This window comes from Diabrotica undecimpunctata, chromosome 10 (assembly GCF_040954645.1).
Source record: "Diabrotica undecimpunctata isolate CICGRU chromosome 10, icDiaUnde3, whole genome shotgun sequence".
NCBI lineage: Eukaryota > Metazoa > Arthropoda > Insecta > Coleoptera > Chrysomelidae > Diabrotica > Diabrotica undecimpunctata.
In genome coordinates, this window is record NC_092812.1 from 73066433 (window position 1) to 73084921 (window position 18489).

Sequence of the window (18489 nt, forward strand, 5' to 3'; positions counted from 1 at the left end):
AAATTCTGAATGGGGAGATAACCCAACAACTATCAAGAACATTGCTTTTAAAAAATCAAGAGTTAGTGGTGCCTTTGATAAACCCTTAGACTATTTTAGACTGTTATAAGTATAAAATAAGTATAAAAAATTCTAGTCAAAGGCGAAGCCATTGCAAAATACAGAGATGGTGTACTATAATTGGAAAGTGGAAGGATACAAGGGACGTCCTTTACATATCGACCGAAACTAGAAATAATATGCAAGAGGCTGTTTCAAAAAAAGGAACCATAAAATGAAACCAGAGCCGATAGTCAAAATGCACACATCTTGTACAAACAATAATCCGGAAAACGAATCAGCTTATATAACTTTCGTATGTCAGTCATTAGAAATATGCTGGCTTCAGAACTAACTGAAGAACCGTCATTTGTGACGTAAAGCAACATATTGTGACAAAACGCCAAAAAAAGAGTGAAAAAGGAAGAATTATGCGAAAACGGTGTGCAAAATGTGCTGAGAAGGGATTACGTGTAGAAACAGTGTATGAATGTAAACTCTGTCCTAACACTTCCGGCTTTTGTTTGCTCTGTTGCGTAACCCCTCGTAACCCAACAACTTGAAGTTATAATTATATAGTTTTGTTTTTAATTTTAAGTTTTTTACGTTTCTTTTGAAGGCCATTGTAAGTTCAGTTTCCTAAGATGTTTGACTCCTTTCGACGTTCGGTGGTATATAGGAATTATTACGGTAGTCAGGTGCCAGTGACGCATTTAACTTTTTTTCTCGTACCCCAAGACTAACCTTGAAGATAATTGAGATAAAAGTAATATGCAGTCTTCAAATTTCGTTCTGGCTTCCTACTAATGTTACTGAATATGTATGTGGCATCAATCGTAAGTAACTAATAAATAGGGGCACCAATAGTGAGTAACTAATAAATAGGTGGCAGCGAATGTGTTAACGTTCTTCTTTGGTACTCTGTCAGGTACTTCTTAAATTTAGATAATGTTCTGTATATTTAAATCTCCACGGATTTGGGTTATGGTATAGAACTAATATAGAAATTAGCTGCCAGGGCAGAATCGAAGAATGCAGAGGCTAAAATCCACAGAGTTGTTGCGCCAAGTAAAGAAGGAGACTAAGATTTAATTGATGTTTCTCTATTCCTTAGTCTACCTAATTTTCTAAGACGTAATTTTCATCTTGTATTAGAAGGTCTCTCCTAAATGTCTCTGTCGTGACCTTTCTTTTGCTTATTTACAACTAATTATTTGTTATTCTTGTTACGTTCTTAGATTTTTTATGGCTTGTCAATCTCATTTCAATTTAAAAGCTCTATTACCACATATTCTTTTTTTAAATCCCTATTTCTTAATCAATCCAAATTATTTATTATTTAAAGTATCCGCAAATGGCACTAGTTAAAGAGGTTACACAGTCTAATGGCAACTTCACCATTTACTTTACGGTAAACATAAACAGTAAAACACGTGGCTTGTTTAGTGGATTAGATAAACAATTATTTTAAGAAAGTTAATACTCTGAAAATAAACCAATATTAATGGGATATCTGTTCATAAAGTTATGCTCTGCAGGAAATTGCGTACATCTTACCTCTAGGGAAAAGGAAAACGCACAATGTTGTTGTATTTTAAAGATTTTTGATTTAATTATATCAATATATCGTCCAATTCTAATCATTTATATTAAGTTGAATGAAATTTGAATTTCTAAGGTATTAATTGACGTAATTCATTCACCAAACAAATTTATAACACTAACGGTGAGAGTGTATTCTAAATCATTTGCAAATGTTTTATTATTCACAGAGTAGATCGCACTATGGTCAAATAAAATAGTGGGTAAGAAATATTCTTTACACTCAAATAAAATATCTTCTTCTTTTTATATAGACATGACTCTGTCTGTTTTTCAATGTGCCTCCAGTAAGTTGTCATTCCATCGTTTGCGTGGTCTTCCTACTGATCGTCTTCCTATTGGGGAACCGTCTCTTGCCGTCTTTACTACTCTATTTGTTGTCATTCGGCTTATATGACAGTTCCATTCTACTCTTCTATTTCTTACCCAGTTTTTGATGTTCTCCACCTTGCATCTATGTCGTATATCTGTACTTCTAGCTCTGTCCCATAATGTCTTACCATCAATTTTTCTAAGTGTTTTCATCTCTGCTGTTTCTAACATCCTTTTTGTTATCTCTGTGTCAGGTCTTGTTTCTGCCGCGTATGTCATTATTGGTCTGATGACTGTTTTGTAAATTCTGCCTTTCGTTTCTTTCCCGATATTTTTATTTCTCCATATTGTTTCGTTTAGGCAGCCTGTGGCTCTGTTTGCTCTATTCACTTGATCTTCCACTTCGGTTATTACCTTTCCGTAGCTAGATAATGTGATGCGTAGATATTTAAACTCCATCACTTGTTCTATTATCTGACCTTCCAGCTCCAATTTACATCTTAGTAAATTTGCTGTTATAACCATGCATTTTATTAAGATGGTTCTACACAGAATCTAATCGACATTTTATAAAGACCATTAATCGGCTGAGAGTAAATCATGCTCTTACGCCATCTTGTATGCATGGAATCGGCTTATCAAATACTCCCAATTGTACTTGTGGCAAAATAGGCGATCTAACACATATTATATTAGAATGTGATTTACAAATTATTAATATAAACGAACTTTATAAGGAATTAATAAATTCTAAGTGTTGTTTTCCAACAAACCTTAATCTTTTAATATTTTCAAATAATATGGAAATTCTTCATTGCATTTACAAACATGTTAAAATATGTAAATATAAGTTGTAAATAGTATTTAGGCATAATTTGTTAATATGGGTTGAAAAAAAAAAACAAAAAAAGTAAGTATACCACAAATTAAAAAAAAACAAAAGAATTAAGAAAATAGAAATAGAACAAAAAACAAAAAAATAAATCCAAAAAAAGAAAAAAAAGAGCAAAAAACAAAAAAGCACCAAAACAAAATAAAAACAAAAAGAAAACAAAAAAAACAAGAAAATAAAAAAAAAAATAAAAATATATCAAAACAAAATTTATGTATCCATAAAAATATTAGGTATATGTAGTACTAACATTGATAACTGATAACAAGAAAATTTTGACTATGAATTCTGCAATCAATAAATTCTCTTCTTCTTAAATAACTTCTCTTGCACTTGCCTCATTATAAATATAGCGTCGGTGCATGATCTTCCCGACCTAAAACCTTGTTGTTCTTCTGCTAATGTTATAATTTCATTCAATTTATTTGTTATCACTTTGGTGATACAAATAAAATATATTATACAATAATATTAACGTGTATCACCGTCGCACTTTTGCTTTTCACTTTTCACTCAATGAACGCAAAGGGGTTCATCGTTTTGAGTTACTAACCAGATTTGAGTTTTAAAGGATCCGATGGTCTCAACATTATCATCTTAAAGTGTTCGTGACTTTTGACAAATTTTTACTTTCTTATGAACTCTTAAACCGAAATATATATAAATTTAGCTATGATTAGAAGTAAAAGTCTGTAAGTACTACCAAAACACGAAAAGGAAGAATATAGAGTACTATGCAAAAAGGAAATGGACAAAAACACAAAATCAAAAGAACATGTTAATAAAGATGAACTCAAAGCTCTAAAGAAGATGAGTCCAAAATAATATTATCAGCTGACAAGGGCAACGCAACTGTAGTTGTGGACAAAAGTCAGTACCAGGAAAAAAATCAAGAATTGGTCACAAATGGACCTTACACCAAACTAAACAAGAACCCAAATAAATCACAGGAAAACAAAATAAATAAATATTCTATTTTATTACAAAAAAGAGCAATACGGTATCTTTTTGGCCTCAGTAGAATAATACATTGCAGAAGCTACTTCAGAAATGACGGGATTTTAACTCTTTCCTCTCTATATATTCTAGAAACTGTTTGCTTAATTCGTAAACACCTACATGTTTATCCAGCAAGACCTAATCATGACTACTCCACCAGAAATTCAAGCTTTGATGTGTATTTACCTATCCAGTCCACTGAGTTAGTAAAGAAATCTATATTATATTCGGCAAAAAAATTATAAAACCATCTCCCTTTGCAACTTAAATCTACAACTTCTTTCCTTAAGTTCCGTAACTTGACAAAAGCCTATATATCTGAAAGACCATATTATTCAGTGGAAGAGTTTCTTAACGAATATCTAAGACATTACAGTACGTTTAGGTACAAGCAACAAAGTATTTATATACACTCCGCCAAAAAAGTATTGCATCACCTATGAAACTGCAAATTTTGTATAAAAAATAATTTAAAACATGGATTTTTTACTGTTGTTTTTTTTTGTTTTTTTAAGTACGTAACAAGTATTCAAAGAAAATTTCAGAATGTACGAAAACAAAGGTTTTATTTAATTTATTTCATAAATTAGAAGTAAGCGCACAAACAGCATTGAATAAAAAAATAAAAATCAAAAGTAATGATAATTTAGTAAGAGGTATTGCCTCCTCTGGCTCTTATAGCATCTAGACAACGTTTTGGCATACTTACAATTAATCTTCTTAGATAATCTTGATCGATATTGTCCCATTCAACTGTTAACAACCGTTGCAGGTCCTGAAGATTAGCTGGCGTCACATTACCAGATCTCACCCTTCTGTAAAGAGGGTCCCAAATATGTTCTATTGGATTTAAGTCCGGACTGCGCGCTGGCCAATTCAAAACTTGTAAATTTACCTCTTGAAGGTACTCGGTAACGATTCTTGCGACGTGTGGGCTTGAATTGTCATGCATTAAAACAAAGTCGTTACCAATAAATGGGGCGTAAGGAACAACATGCATCTCCAAAATTTCTCTAATACACCTATCAGCAGTTAAGGATCCTCCATCTAGCTGTACCAATTCGGTTCGACCCCTAAGAGATATTCCGCCCTAGAGCATAATAGATCCTCCTCCAAAGTTTGTCGCCTGTCTTAGGTTGCATTGAAAATAACGTTCGCCATCTCGCCTATAAACTGGTATTCTTCGATCCGAAGTGTATAAACAATCTTGACTCATCCGTAAAGAGTATGTTACCCCATCGTCGATATTCCAGTTTACGTGCTCTCTTGCAAATGTTAGACGTGCTATACGGTGTTCCCTTATAAGTTTCGGGGCAGTGGCAGCTACTCTGACCCTAATTCCAGACAAGAGGATGTGCCTAACAGTTTCTGAAGACACACGTACATTTCGACTCTCGGCTAAGTCATGTTGAAGTTGACTTGCAGTCACATGTCTTCGACGCAAAGTTACAGCTGTTACAGCTCGTCTATCATGACGACCAGTCTCTCGGTACCTTACTACCACTCGTGATACTGTCGACTGATTTACACCCACTAAATTTGCCACATATCTCTGACTCCTTCCGTCTTCAATGAGGGAAATTATTCTAACCACTTGATCTCTCGTTAAATTTAAATTTATATTGTCACGCCCTTCCATACTCAATATTTAATACGGAATTTTAAATTAAATGCAAACTGTATACTTTTTACAAAAGTAAAATAAAGACTGATAATATAAAAACCAGACAAAATAGCAATTAACATTTTTTTTTCTTAAACAGTAAGCTGTATTTACAAATTTCTTTTTAATATTTATTCTAGCCTTAATATTCTTAAGGGCCAGAAAGAAATAATTTAAATTAACTAAAACTTACAGCTGCAAAAGTTCACAAAGAAAATGTTCCCTCAAACCAATTTGCAGCAGCATGGGTTCTTTTTGCAGTAGACTGTCAAAGTTTCTCCTATAAAAACAAGGAGACATAATACAGCCTTTAGCATACAACATCTATCAAAAACTCAAAGCAATTCTTGCAAAAACTAACAGAGGTAGATTACAATTCCAACAATATGCTAGTCAATTTTAATATCAACAGTCTTGTCACCAATAATCTATTGGATAAAAATTTAAAAATAATACGAGGACATTAATTACAAAAACCAAACTGAATGTGTCATCTATCATGGAGATACTAATGAGTGAGCATGTGCAGAACTATTTTGCAGACGCGAGCTAGTTTTACCCCTCCCCACCTAATGGATACACATGGTCACATTGTGGATAAAGAGTAAATTGTATAGCCATTTTAAAGTAGTTAAGAAACTTATTAGGATGATTTCTTTATTTTAAGTAAATTTTATAAAGTGTCCATTTAATAGACGTTAGCTTAATATGGGGCCAACATTGTCTTTGTTGATGTTTTCTAGTGACCGGTGTATTAGTGCAGTTCGAATGCATGTTTCCTCTATCAAATCCATTTTAGTAACGACTTCACGCTCACGCTACAAAATGTGGTTCATCTGCATACGCAGCGATTAGTCGCTAGACGCTGCGACCCAACTGTCGAACCCCAATAATCCTCGTCTGCTTGTACCAAGAAAAAGGAAAAATAAATAATAAACGATTAAAAGGAATTTTTCGACGCACTGCGTGGACAAATACAGAGAAGGAAAGCAAGATATAATAAAGGCATGTAGTCAGCAACCTCTCATGAGAGCAAATGGTCAGAATATTTAGCCTAAAGAAAAGTGTATTTTAAAGGCTTCAGCCCTTTTTAATTTAAAATATTTTATTTGTGTGGTATGCATATTTATTATTCACGGTTTTTTATTTACTTAAAGTGCAGTACAAATGTGTTTCCTATTTATTTCCTAAATTATTATTTGTTTCCGAAATTAAACAGTCGAAGCATTATTGAAAAAAGACTGATATGTTTTTGTACACACTTATGACTAGACTTCGGCAAATATGCAAATAAAAATGTAGAAAATATGCGCATAAATATGCACGTGTTTACCCGAAAATATGCAAATATTTTACAAAATATGCATACAAATAAATAAAAAAATCGTAAAATATTTTATTTAAAAAAAAAAGTGTACATAACTAAATATTTCCTACTATTCATTAAGATTTACATTTATTTTAAGTAACTACATCATTTTTAAGTATGAATAAACTTATTTAGAATTATGGTAACAATAAATGACCAAGTGGTGTTCAAAATTTTCTAACAAAAACTTGTGGCTTCTGTCTGAGTACATATATTTATATATGGAAAAACTTCGTTCAACATCAACTGATGTAACGGGAGCATTTTTCAAACTAACCAAAACATTTGGTTCTAAATTAATTGTTTCCGAAATATTTCCAGCTAGAACACTGACTACTTCAGAAAGAATATGGTAACCTTTATTTTTTTCCATAGTAGCTTCAAATTTTTTTAAAATATCTTTTCCAATATTACCTCTAACGTTCCGACAACATGACGCAAATTCTTTTATTAATGCTGTACTTTCGAACAATGACAGTTTTGGTGATTCTAACTTAGTAATTGTTTTTTGAACAAAACTAAAATTTGATTTTATAAATGAAAGTTCTTGTTGAAGCAAGTTACTCTGAAAAGTTTGTTTAGAATCCAAAAGAGATTGGGAACTTTCATCTGTTAACGTATCAATTATGTTCTTTATTTTAACAAAATGATCTGCATAAAAATTAGCTGCTTCTAACCATGTTCCCTATCGCGTTAAAATAGGTTGTGGTGGAAGAGGAATGTTAGGTAGCATTTCTTTATAAAGTTGAATTCTTATAGGAGATTTAAGAAATACTTTTTTGACACTGGATATCATGGTATTTACAAGAGGAAACTTTTTTCGTATTTCCTCTGCAACTCTGTTTAATCCATGCGCTACACAAGTAACATGTATTAAATCTGGGAAAAATATTTTTAAATTTTGTCCTGCTTTCACCATATAAGGAGCAGCATCCGATAAAATAAGCAGTAATTTATTAGAAGGAATAGTTGTCGGAAGAGAAAAAGTTGCTAATGTTTCTTGTATAAAACGCGAAATTGTTAAAGCATTTGTTTTCTCAAGTTGCTGGCATGAAATAAGATGAGATTTTGGTATGGTATCTTCTTTAAGAACACCAATCAATAAATGAGCAATATACTTTCCTGAGGAATCAGTGGTTTCGTCTACAGATATGTAAAAATAATTATCTGCAATTTCTTCCTTAATATTAATTAACACCGACGAGTATAGCCCGTTCACATTATTTCTTCTTAGAGACCGATCACTTGGAACATTAAGTTTGCAATATTTTTTTAGAAACGAACTAAAATTTACATTTGCTAATTTTGAAATTAAAAGTTTCTTGCTCATCTAATTTTTTTGAAGAGATTGGAAACATTTAGCCATTGAAGTTTGATGTTTTCCTCCTATTTTTCCTTTTTTTGCAATGTGTGAAGCAGTTCTCACATGTTGGTCTATCTGAAATTTCTTCTCACATGCTATCTATAAATAAAAATAAAAACCATTATTTTAACCCAACCTTTAAAATATAAAAATATACAAGGTGTTTTTGGTTAATCAAATGACTGGTTTGGAAAAAAAAAACACTCGCTAAGTGTTTTAAATGCAGTATTAATCCACAAATTAGTTTTTGTTACTAACCATTAGTACATCATATAACTTATTTTAAAATTCAACAAAAGATTTTTTTTTGTTAATTCAATTACAATAAAAATAATTGTGTTTTAGAATAGCTGACTTCATAAAAAAAAGTAAAGGTGAAAAATTTTTCTAAATACACACCATTGTATTGTACCATGGACAATTTTTTCTCACTAAAGGAAGCTATTTTTCATTTAAAAACAACCTACGAGTACTAAATTTCAAGTAAATACGTTTATTGGTTTTAAAGTTATTGTTGTTATTAACTAAAAGAATTTAATTGTTTTTAATTTTAACACCCTGTATCTCGAAAAGTAAATAAGTTTGACCCCTCATTAACTATATCGTTTTGTTCAATTTTTCGAGAAGTATCTACAGTCAAACGTTGTAAGTGTCATTTGGAAACACCCTGTATGTATGAAATATTAGATATTTAATAGAAAATATTAGATACTTACAATTTTGCCACAGACTGAACAGTAGATTTTTCCCATATCCATAGACAGCTCTTTATAAGGTTTAATCCAAGTTGAAGCACTGGTTGTTTTAGGCATTATAAAATCACAATCTTCCTTTTTGTTACGCACAACGAGTGTTTACGCTTTGAATATCAAAACAAAAATGATTTACAAATCTGAGCATCAAATTAGAAATGTTTAGGTACCTAATTCAATAAACTGGGAGATTTTGGAAAATCCCTAAATTAGGAACAAAACTATTAGCCGTTTACCTGCTGTTAAGATACAATAAATTGTAGATAGATTTGGGGATTAGATCATAAAATGCAAATGAGCGAACCCTTAGCGATTATCCAATAACTGAATGCCTCAGTGACCGAGACTTTCTAAGAATGTTGAGGGCTACTTAAATTGATCTTCTTTGAAATTGTAAATGTTTTGTACCTGTAGAGATTACGTACTTAGATCATTTCTTGATTAAAATGACTACAAAATTTTATACAAGAATTGAAATAAATTGGTATGTTTAAAAATTTTCAAATACAGTATAAAAATCTGAACTTTTATGCACTTTATGCAAACTTTTATACAAATATGCCAAAATATGAAATATTTGCATAAAATATGCACAATATGCAAAATATGCAATATGCATATTTGCCGAAGTCTACTTATGACAAATGAATTAATGGAAAAGAAAAAGTATTCTGCAAGTGTGTAAAATATTTAATTCCTACCTGAGCGCTTTCAACTTACAAATCCATCCTCAGAGCTATGCTACAATAGGATAACTAATATAAGTAACTAATTTTAAGTGTTACAATGTTAAACTTACATCAAATTTATAAAGTACCACTATTAAAGGTGGTACAAATCAACAAAAAAAATTCTTTACAAGTTAAAAAACTTCGAAACTTATTTTAAAATCCGATTCAAAAGACAGCACATTAGACTCCACAAAAAACACATTCAAAATTTTCTGTGCATGGTACGGGTATAAGTACCCGACCATCTGGATGGAGTTGAATCGACAGAGAGAATAATAGGAACCAATGCTCTTCCCTTCAATTTTAACTTCCACAAGATTCTTTATCTTTAACAATAAAATTAATAGACAACCAGAAGGTTGAGCAATGGGAAATTCACTATCTCCCCTACATGCAAATATTTTCTCGAGTCTCTTGAAAATACTTTTATCCATTCCCAACCCAAAAATAATCTTATGGTACAGATATGTGGATGATATGTGGAAATTGCAAGAGGAGCATTTATGAAACTTCTTTATGATCTATTCTGAGCAATTCTCAGCTGAACATACAGCTGAGAATTAACTTCCTAAAATGTTATGTGTATCCTGTATTACTGTATGGATGTGAAACCTGGATTATGAAGGTTCACATGATGAACAAATTAGAAGCCTTCGAGATGTGGTTATATCGTAGAATGCTCAGAATATCATAGGTTCAACACATTTCAAACCGAGAAGTCTTGAACAGAGTAGGTCAAGGTAAAGGCGCCTTAATAAAGATGATAAAAAAGAGAAAACTCGAATATCTGAGGCATATAATGAGAGGAAGCAGATACAGGATAATGCAGTTGATGCTCAACGGAAAGATCGACGGAAAAAGAGGAATTGGTAGGAAGAAATCCTCATAGCTCCGAAACCTTCGTCAACGGACTGGCTTATCAGCAGATGAATTATTACATGCCACACAAGATCGAGAACGATATCGGCAAATCGTCATGGAAGCTACCCACGCCTAAATCTTGGGTACGATACTCAAAGAAGAAGATGTGGATGATATGCTAGACTTTATAGAATGCCCACCTTAAGAATCACACAATATTTTGTCACTAGTTGATAAACATTGATAATTGCATCCTCCAATTAAGTTCACCTTAGAGTTAGAAAATAACAACATTATCAACTTTTTAGATTTAACCACTGAATAAGAGTCTGTCGACATAACATTGAATAGATGCCATCTTATGTTGAAAGAGGTGATTAGATGATGTAGGATCATATGATCAGTTTGGGTAGGTAAAAACTGAAAATTCTAATACAAAAAAAAAAGAAGAAGAGAAGAAGGACTCGAAAGTTACTAGAAACTATTATCGAAACAAACGAGAAACACTTAAATATGTTACGTGTTTTCAATTCTGCAATATGGACTTGAAAGCTGGACACTGAAGCAAGAACACATAAATAAGCTACAGTCATCTGAAGTGTGATGTAACGTGATGTATTACACTATCATAGGCGTTATAATCTACGAAACAAGCGTTAATGTCGACATCTACATATCTGATTCTGTGAAAAAGAACCTGTACACAAACAGTGGCTTCTCTCGTAGCCATTGCGTTTCTAAATCCAAATTGTGTTTTTCCAGCTCGACAATCCTCTGTGGATCCTGGCCTGCTCCAAGATTAGTCGCCATTCTGTTCGGTTTCTGGCAACGTGTTGTGATGTTCTGATCTCCAATATCCGTAAGTCGGCCTCAACTCCATCTAACCGCCTAATTCGCGGTCGGCCTCTGCTTCTTCTTCGTATAGGTGTTCCTGTCGTTAGCTTTTTAGCAATCATGTTGTCAGGCATTCGCATTATGTGTCCGGCCCATCAAAGTCGCTGTGTTTTAAGTCGCTGAGGTTACGACATCTGGTTCATTACAGAGTTGGTATAATTCGAAATTAATAATTATTATAAGGATAAAATATTTTGCGGAGTATCTTACGCTCGAATATCCCCAGAAGCCTTTAATCCTTCTGCTTTAGAGTCCATGTTTCCGCCCCGTATGTGAGGACCGGCCTCAGCATTGTTTTGTATATAATAATTTTAGTTTTTCTTTCGATATTTCTTGAGTGGAATTGTTTTTGGAGTCCATAGTATTTGTAAGGTTTATTCGTCTTGTAATTCGTCTCTAATTCGTGTGTCTCGGACTACCTTTTCCAAGACAATGTTAAATAGGAGGCAAGCCAGGGCATCCCTTTGTCTGAGTCCATCCTTAATCTCAAAGGATCGAGAATTTTCTCCCTGTATCCTAACGCTGGCTTTTAAGTTAGACATTATCATTGTAGTTAATCGGATAAGTTTTTCTTGTATACCAAACTCACGCATTGATTGGTATAGTACTGTTCTCTTGACACTGCCATATGCGGCCTTGAAGTCGACGAATAGGTGATGGGATTCAATGTTAAATTCTAATGTTTTCTCGAGGATCTGTCTTATTGAATGAATCTGTTCAATTGTCGATTTTTCTGGAGTAAATCCCGTCTAGTATTTTCCAACTATGCCAACTGTATAAACTTGTAGCCTTTCGTAGAGAAAATTTGCTGGTATTTTGTAAGCAGTTAACACGATTGTACCTCTTTATTTATCACACTGGAGCTGATCGCCTTTTTTATGTAACGGGCATATCACGCCTTGAGACCATTCACAAGGCATGGTATCATTTTGCCAGACAAGAAGTAAAAGTTTATGCAGTGCTTGTAGCAGGGCGTTGCCACCCTTCTTGTAGAGCTCACTACAAATTTGATCAGTTGCTGGTGCTTTAGTATTTTTAAGCTTTTTAATGGCTTGGGCAACCTCTTCAGTGGTAGGTGGTCTTTCGTTTGGGTTCAATTTATTCCAATCATTTCGATCTGCTTAGGTATTATCTGCCTCTTCGATATAATGGCCGTTTCAACTTTCCACATATTGGGTAATTTGTTCGTGAGACAAAAACCAAAGAGGATAGAAAAACAAAGAATCGCATGGAAAGATGATCTAAGATACAGGACAAAAGAAACAGAGAGAGAGAGAGGGGAAAAAGAGGGAGAGTAAATATCGATCAAATTTTGTACACATTTCCATGTGGGCGAGTTAGTCTCTGCACACTTATGATCAGCCCAATACGATAGAAAATCCATAAAAATAAGATATAACACTGAGTGTCGGTTTACAAATATGGCTTATCTTTTTAGCTTTGTATACACAGTGATAAGGAGTTGGTTGGTCACTTAGACAAAATTAATAAACAATATAAATTTCAGAAAAGACTAAGTGTTAGAAGTGTTCAGTCTGCAAATATAACTTAAACTGTAGTAGTAGTATCGTGCAAAATGATTGTTAAAACTATCTACCCCTTAATTTTTAAAAACATTATCCGGAGTCAACGTTTCCGACGCGGCAAAAATGCTACTACCAGTTCAAGTAATTCATATAGTGAAAGTTCAAGTTCAGAGTCAAGCGTGGAGAGGTTTAGAAAAACAGAAACCAGTAAGTACTGCCGAGATAAGAATTAAACAGGAACGTATAGTCAGTGCATGGTGTTTAAATTTAAATTACATCTTACGACAAAAGAAATAGCCGTAGGAAATTATGTATATTTTCGATAAATAAAAAACATAATTTTTAAATTGTATGAAAAAAAATTGTTATCCAAAACTATTGTTTCTTTTCAACAACGAACATCATTTCTATGTTAATGCATTTCTTGTCTAAATGTCTCTCATCAGTGATCTTTGGTCTTCTTAATATTGTTTTGAAGCTATTTTCTTGTGCCAGCTTAACACAATTTACTATTATCTTGGGGAATAAGCCACAGTTTTACTTTAAAATAAGTTTATTTTGACGTTTCGACTTTCACTTCGGAAATCGTTATCCAAATACAAAAATTAATGAATTAAACAAGTTTTGTTTTTGATACTTGGTGAAAAATTATTCTAATACTTTTGAGGGCCAAAAACAAATGGATGCTGTATATACCGATTTTAGTAAAGCATTTGATCGTGTTGTTGATCATCAAATTCTTCTTGCAGAATTGCTTTCTGTGGTATTTCATGTTCAGTTTGTTGAATGGATTAAAAATTCGTTGTCAAATCGTAGTCAAAGAGTTAAGGTTGCTGGTAATATTGCAGAGTCAATAATGGTCACCTCAGGTGTTCGACAGGGAAGACACATATCACCTATTTTTTTCCACATATTTGTTAATGATATTGTGAGCTGTTTTTTAAGCTGTGATGACTTGAAGTTCTGGATGGTTATAGAAGATTTTAGAGATCAGTTGTCTTTACAAGCCTATCTTAATCGTTTATATAATTGGAGTAGTAGGAATGGTCTTCATTTAGATGTTAGTAAGTGTTGTTATACCAGTTTTACCCGAAAGGTGAGCAGGATTGGTACAATTTATTTCATTGATGAGCAACCTCTTAAATATGTTTCTTCCATTAAAGACTTTAGATGAAAGGCTTTCCTTGGTGGAGCATATCAACTTAATATCCATAAAGGCTTCTAAATTACTTGGTTTTGTCACAAGAAATTTTAAGTATTTTTCTATAAATGCAACTAGATCTTGGAATATTGTTGTGTAGTTTCCTACAATCCTAGCAACTACTAGGATTATCACCACTTAGTATTAGGCGGGCTATTTCAGGAGCTGCTTTTGTTTTTAAATTTGTTGGAAATTGAAAGGTCTTCAATAAAATACGTTAAAAATTATTATACAAACATTTTTACAAGTAATTTTCATAAAGTAATGTGTTTTCAAATTTGGCCTTTAATTATGCCAATTTCATCGCAATTAAACCTATAAAAGCTTAAATTTAAGTTCATCCATTTTATTTTTATAATTTTGACACTGACTAGGTTTTAAAAATTCACTAATTAGTGCATGAAATCATCTTTTTTTTAATATAATTCCATGGGTTATTTGATTGTAGAATATTTGAACTTCTTCGACTGGATGTCCTGTAGTAGGGACCTACACGTGAACGATCTTTAGGATATATCTTGCGCTTATTTTGATGTTTAAGTAGACCACCCTTGTTGAGATTTGGTTTATTGACAATTTTGTTGGCAATTCTTTTGTGAATAAGAAACCGACGCCTCAGACTGTGGATTCTTCTTCTTTGTAGTACCATAAATGTCCTGATGTGAGTGTGATAAGACTCTCTCTTTTTTTTCTTACTTCACCGATACCCACAATATCAGAATTCACTTTTGAGAGATCTTCCTCCATTTTTTAAATCTTTCCTCGGTAGAGAGTAACCAAGCATTATATGTGGCGATGTTGAGGTTTATCTTTTTAACGCACTTTGAATCTTTTTAACGCACTTTGAGTAGGGTCGGTATGTTGTATAATTCTCCTGGTCAAAGGTCTTCCAAGAACAATAATTTCTTTAACCCATTCAAAATAAATAAAACATGGAAATAAAGAAAAAGCAAAATGGAAATAAAGAACGAGGATATGAGGTAAATAAGAAAATATAGTCATTATAGGGTATATTCGGACAAACAAATTCAAGTAGAATTCTGAAATTGGGTATATCGATGAAAAAAAAAGAGATCAAGAAGAAAGTTGCTAAACCGAACAACGAATAAAAAGAAAAATCGAAAACATTGTGATTATTAATACGAAAAACATTAGAAAACGGAAGAGAGACGAACTAGAATGGCAATTCTAGCAGAACATAAATAAATAAATATTTAATTACATCCGTATATTTTTTATTTCATAGTAAAAATACTACAAAACACACACACATGGACGCGGTTAAATAACCTGCCACAAGGTGTTTTTTTAGTACCCATCAATACTAATCTCATAGCGATGTGTCTGATTCTCAAAACCGCTAGGCTTTTGTTATAAGAGATGTTCGTTTCCGATTTAAAATTCCTTCTTGTGGCCAGACTGAGTATAGATCTAGACGTCTAATAGACAAGGCATTCAGTGTATCAGCGGATTTCCGGTTAGGGAGATCGGAGAGGGGCGCTTACAGCTGTTCATAAGCCGTTACTGTTATCGTTCAACGTATTCTGAAATTAGTAAAAATTCTCATCCCATAGATATTTTGGTAAAATTATAATACGGTCAAATAACTCCTTAAATAAAATTGTCATTTGCGAAAATGAATACAAAATCAGAACATGAAAATGAAATGAAAATAAGAAAAAGAAAAAACTACCAAGAAAATATAAAATATCTTTTATACTTACTATGATAGAGAAAACACAGCACACACAATAATATGTTACATATAACGAAGAAAATGAAATGGATGAATAATTCTAACCTAAGAATTTAACTAAGGCATTTACAGTATAATATACAGAATGAATAATATTCAGTTCGAAATCAATTAATAAATTTATTTATTTATTTATTTCAACCTTCTTCAACAGACCTTGGACGCTAAGGGCTTAAAAGTTATCATCATAAATACAAAGTACATCATTCTAAAGACAAAATACAACATATAAATTACAAAAGTACACATTATTTTACTATGTTTTTAAGCCATATTCTATTCGTACCTCTCTCTACATTTCTTTCAATCTTTCTTTATAATTGTTTTAATCATTACTCATTTCTCATTCTTTCTATATCTTCTTCATGCTTTCTATATCAACAACGACATTTTCATTTCTAAAAATGATGCGAGCTGACACCGCTCTTCGGAGGGCACGTAAAGTCTTATTTACCGTTGCGCTGTTGCCAGTTTCATCTTCTGTCAAGCGTCTTAATCTTGTGTCAATGCTTGTGTTCTGTGGTATTAGTTATTCAATTAATTCTCCAGTCGTCAGAGACGAAAATTCCACAAAACCTCTAAAAATCGTACGAACAAGCTGAATTTTGCCGAGAATATTAATTTTGGGACTCTAAAAAATATGCAAAAAAGTTTACCACTTTTACCCCCGGGCTACCTCTAAAACCTCCCTCGAAGGGGGATAAAAACCTACCGTCGATTTTGATTGTCAGCTAGGCGCGAAATTTGTATTATCTCGACGGTAAAAATTCGATATATTTTGATCCAAATGTCCTATCGCCATAAATCAAGATGCGTTTTAAAGGTAAAGAGTACAGCTTTCGTATGCAGTTTTTGTATTTTGCCGCAAATAAACTCACTTTTTATAAAAATGTTAAATAAATAAACGTTTCGCGATTTTTGCCATGTTTTACGAATCTCGTAAGAGATCAATAAAATTGATCACTTTCATTGACCAGTCATCGTAAAACATTTTTAGAGATTAATCTTTAAAACCGATGACATGAAATTTCAATCTTGAGTTGAGGCAACAAATATGAGGCATTTGAAATATTAAAAAAAAAAACAGAATTTAATGTTTTACATTACAAACGATCGCACGTCACGAGAAATGCCTCCAAGAAGACGAATTTTGGGTCTACTTTATAGCAGAAGTTTGGTTATATTGAAAAATAATAGTGTAATTGAAAAAAAAAGTTTTAAACGTTTTAAATCGTTTGTTATGTGAAAGTTTAAATCCAGCATTTTTTAAGCATATTTCAAATGTTCGCAAAACTCAAAATTAAAATTTCATGCTGTAGGTTCTGAAAGTTAGGCTCGAGTAATCGAAACTTCATAGTGGCCAGTCAATGAAACGTATAGATCGTATTGACCTCATGAGAATCATAAAAAATGGGAAAAATCGCGCCACATTTATTTAATTAACACTTTTATAAAATCTGAGTTTATTTGCGACAAAATACAAAGTTGCATACGCAAGCTGAACTCTTTACCTTTAACACGCATCTTGATTTTTGTAGATAGGACACTTGAATCAAAAGATATCGAATTTTTACTGTCGAGCTGAAATAAATTTTATTGAACATTGATTTCGCGCGCTTAACTGACATTCAAAATCGACGGTCGCTTCAAGCGTTTTTTATGAGAGAACAGTTCATTCTACACAAAAAGTGCTAATAGCCATTTTTGTTTAAAATTATCTCTGTTACATTTTTTATTTGAAACATTTTTTTCTACGACGTACGATTCTTGGTAAATTGATTTTTTTTACCGTTTTGCGTTTTTCACCCCTACTAGGGGGATTTTAGGGGGAAGCCCGGGAGTAAAAGTGGTAAACTTTTTTCATCTTTTTTGGAGTCCCAAAATCAATATTCTCGGCAAAATTCAGCATGTTCGTATAATTTTTAGGGGTCAACCCTCTGACGACTGGACTATAACCTAACTATACTGTTACCTCGCTAACTATACTGTTGCCTTATTTCATTATTTTTTACATTTCATATTATTTTTCAAATTTCGTTCTTTTTATTCACTCATTCTTTTGTGATAAAAATACAAAACAGTGTCAATAGTATTTTCTTAGATATTTAAAGAATACAATTTCTTTCTAAAAGTGACAAATTGGGATGAAAAAAGAAACGTCAATCAGACAAGATGCAGTGTGATTCTAGATCATGTTGTCCACAATTTCCACAATTGTTCAAATTCAGGGAACAATTCAGGACAATTTACAGCATCATTTAAAAATGTTCTTAAAAATACAAATTCTTGGTAAATCTGAATTTTCTCAGCACAAGTTCCAGCATCTTTAAGTCAGACTTATACATAGGACACCGTAGCAACTGCTAAATGTATCAAAAATGCATGACAATAATTCTTAAAAAAATTAACTTGTGTACTACAATGGTGTTTTTATTTGAAGCAACGATAAGAAACAACCTAACCTAATTGCATTGACACAATTATATTATAATAACCTATAAATGCATTCACACAGAAAGAACTGGTTGT

At 32.5% G+C, this 18489-nt stretch overlaps 1 protein-coding gene across 5 annotated transcripts in view; it reads left to right on the forward strand.

The window, feature by feature from the left end:
* Mef2 (myocyte enhancer factor 2) overlaps window positions 1-18489 on the forward strand; it is a 333366-nt gene that overhangs the window by 135908 nt on the left and 178969 nt on the right. Inside the window, exon 1 of one of the 5 annotated variants that reach the window (XM_072546701.1) lies at window positions 12927-13210. The exons of the other annotated variants lie outside the window; for them this stretch is intronic. The gene's annotated coding sequence lies outside the window, so the exon portion shown is untranslated. Of the gene's footprint in view, window positions 1-12926; window positions 13211-18489 lie in introns of those variants that run through there. 5 annotated transcript variants of the gene reach the window in all.